General features: G+C 45.7%; 2 non-coding genes across 2 annotated transcripts; both read right to left on the reverse strand.

Moving 5' to 3' along the window:
* Positions 1-1,581: 1,581 nt before the first annotated feature.
* Positions 1,582-1,656, reverse strand: Trnas-cga (transfer RNA serine (anticodon CGA)). The gene has a single exon. It is a non-coding gene; the product is annotated as a tRNA-Ser (tRNA).
* A 227-nt stretch (positions 1,657-1,883) lies between these two features.
* Positions 1,884-1,958, reverse strand: Trnar-gcg (transfer RNA arginine (anticodon GCG)). Its single transcript has one exon. It is a non-coding gene; the product is annotated as a tRNA-Arg (tRNA).
* Between the last annotated feature and the right edge of the window lie 1,424 nt (positions 1,959-3,382).

Below are 3,382 nucleotides of genomic sequence, written 5' to 3' on the forward strand. Positions count from 1 at the left end.
GGACGTGAATGGTGGGGAGTGGCTACAGGGCAATGTTCAACGTTACCATGCTATAAATAGCATATGTGAGCACTTTCTTGTTTCATTCAAAAAACTGGTTGTTTAAAAGTTCAGTTTATACTTCAGAATTGGGGGATCGAACAGTTTATATGAGTTCTTATTATATTATTTTTTGTACAGGTTGCCCGAGGATGCGCCGATAAGTGGTGCGAAACCGGTCGCAGATTTAATAAAAATCACTGACACAGCCAGTGCGGAATTTTCTTTGGAAAAATATAGAAGTTTGGCTGTGTTTGCCCGCCCTAAAAAAATAACATGTTAAGTCTACAGTGACGAAATTGCTACATGAGACTAATTACACTCCATATTTACAGTGACAAATCGACGGAATCGTGTTTTAACGTCGCCGAAGAATACTACTTGTGAATTCGAAAACTGTGATTTTTTTTTACTGTGACAGGTCGCAACTAAAAATATTACACTGAATGAATCTTAAGTAACACTGGCGGTGAAAATCGCAGAAACCGTATTTTAACGTTGGGGAGGGATAGAAGTGCACCGAAGAGCCAAAGGAATTGGTGCACCTGCCTAACATCGTGTAGGGCCCCCACGAGCACGCAGAAGTGCTGCACCAGAACGTGGCATGGGCTCAACTTATGTCTGAAGTAGTGCTGCAGGGAAATGACAACACGAATCCTGCAGGGCTGTCGATAAATCCGTAAGAGTACGAGGGGGGGGGGGGGGGTGGAGATCTCTTCCGAAGAGCACGTTGCAAGGTATGTCAGATACGCTCAAAAATGTTCATGTCTGGAGAGTTTGGTAGCCAACGGAAGTGTTTCAACTCAGAAAAGTGTTCCTGGAGCCACTCTGTAACAATTCTGGAAGAGTAGAGTTTCGCATTGTCCTGTTGGAATGGCCCAAGTCCGTCGGAATGCACAATGGACATGAATGGATGCAGGTGATCAGACAGGATGCTTACGTACGTGTCACCCGTGTCACCCGTCACACTCGTATGTAGACGAATCAGAGGTCCCTACCACTCCAACTGCACATGCCCCACACCATTACAGAGCCTCCACCAGCTTCTACATCTACATCTACATCCATACTCCGCAAGCCACCTGACTGTGTGTGGCGGAGAGTGCTCTGAATCACTCTATCGGTTCTCCCTTCTATTCCAGTCTCGTATTGTTCATGGAAAGAAAGATTCTCGGTATGCCTCTGTGTGGGCTTCAATTTCTCTGATTTTATCCAGATGGTCTCTTCGCGAGATATACGTAGGAGGGAGCAATATAATGCTTGACTCCTCGGTGAAGGTATGTTCTAGAAACTTCAACAAAAGCCCTTACCGAGCTACTGAGCGTCGCCCTTGCAGACTCTTTCCCTGGAGTTTATCTATTATCTCCGTAACGCTTTCGCCATTACTAAATGATCCTGTAACGAAGCGCGCTGCTGTCCGTTGGATCTTCTCTAGCTCTTCTATCAACCCTATCTAGTACGGATCGCACACTGGTGAGCGATATTCAAGCAGTGGGCGAAAAAGTGTACTGTAACCTGAAACTTCCTGGCAGATTAAAACTGTGTGCCGGACCGAGACTCGAACTCGGGACCTTTGCCTTTCGCGGGCAACTGCTCTACCAACTGAGCTACCCAACCACGACTCACGCCCCGTCCTCACAGCTTTACTTCTGCCAGTAACTCGTCTCCTACCTTCCAAACTTAACAGAAGCTCTCCTGCAAACCTTGCAGAACTAGCACTCCTGAAAGAAAGGATATTGCGGAGACATGGCTTTGCCACAGCCTGGGGGATGTTTCCAGAAGGAGATTTTCAGTCTGCAGCGGAGTGTGCGCTGATATGAAACTTCCTGGCAGATTAAAACTGTGTGCCGGACCGAGACTCGAACTCGGGACCTTTGCCTTTCGCAGGCAAATGCTCTACCAACTGAGCTACCCAAGCACACGCCCCGTCCTCACCGCTTTACTTCTGCCAGTACCTCGTCTCCTACCTTCCAAACTTAATAGAAGCTCTCCTGCGAACCTCGGTCCGGCACACAGTTTTAATCTGCCAGGAAGTTTCATATCAGCGCACACTCCGCTGCAGAGTGAAAACCTCATTCTGGTACTGTAACCTACTTCCTTTGTTTTTGGATTGCATTTCCGTAGGATTATTCCAATGAATCTCAGTCTGGCATCTGCTTTACCGACGATCAACTTCATATGATGATTCCATTTTAAATCACTCGTAATGCCTACTCCTAGATAATTTATGGAAACAACTGCTGACCTGCTATATTGTAGCTAAATGATAAAGGATCTTTCTTTCTATGTATTCGCAGCACATTACACTTGTCTATCTTGAGATTGACAGTCCTGTGGTGGCATGCAGAATCCATGGGTTCATGAGGTTGTCGTCCATACCCGTACACGTCTATCCGCTCTAAATAATTTGAAATGAGACTCGTTCGACCAGGCAACATGTTTCCAGTCATCAACAGTGCTATCTCAGTGTTTACGGGTTCAGGCCAGGCGTAACGTTTTGTGTCGTGCAGCCATCAAGGGTACACGAGTGGGCCTTCGGCTACGAAAGCCTACATCGATGGTGGTTCGTTGAATGGTTCGCACGCTGACACTTGTTGATTGCACAGCACTGAAATCTGCAACAATTTGCGGAGGGGTGCCCTTCTGTTACGTTGAAGGATTCTCTTCTGTCGTCATTGGTTGCGTTCTTGCAGGATCTTTTTTGACAGCAGTGATGTCGGAGATCAGGTTGTTTTTCGTATTAGTGATATTCACGGTTCACTCGAGAAATGGTCGTACGTAAAAATCCCCACTTCGTCACTACATGGGATAAGCTGTGTCCCATCGCTCGTGCGCCTTCTTTAAACCACATTAAAACTCACTTAAACCTCGATAACCTGCCATTGTAGCAGCAGTAACCGATCTAACAACTATGCCAGACACTTGTTGTCTTATATAGGCGTTGCCGACTGCAGCGTCGTATTCGGCCGGTTTGAGTATCTCTGTATTTCAATACCCGTGCCTATACCCGTTTCTTTCGCGCTCCAGTATATAATAAGTACTACGAAGTGCTTTTATTTCCCTACTTGACCTTAGATTTCCTCTTAGTCAATTTCGTAAAGCTGTCTGGTTGAAAGGTGTGCGAAGGAAAGGTTGGAAACAGATCAGACCTAGCAAAACATTTTCTCAGCATCTTGGAGATCACAACAGTTATGTCATTCCATATTTATCGAAATTCTGACTTTCGAAAGCAGCCTTTTCACAAGACACAATTCTTTCTTTCGTTATTCTAAACGTGTAACAAACGGGAAATTACATTGCCGGGGTTCAGATGGTTTAAATCGCTCTGAGCGCTTTGGGATTT

The sequence above is a fragment of the Schistocerca cancellata genome, chromosome 12 (genome assembly GCF_023864275.1).
Source record: "Schistocerca cancellata isolate TAMUIC-IGC-003103 chromosome 12, iqSchCanc2.1, whole genome shotgun sequence".
Lineage (NCBI taxonomy): Eukaryota > Metazoa > Arthropoda > Insecta > Orthoptera > Acrididae > Schistocerca > Schistocerca cancellata.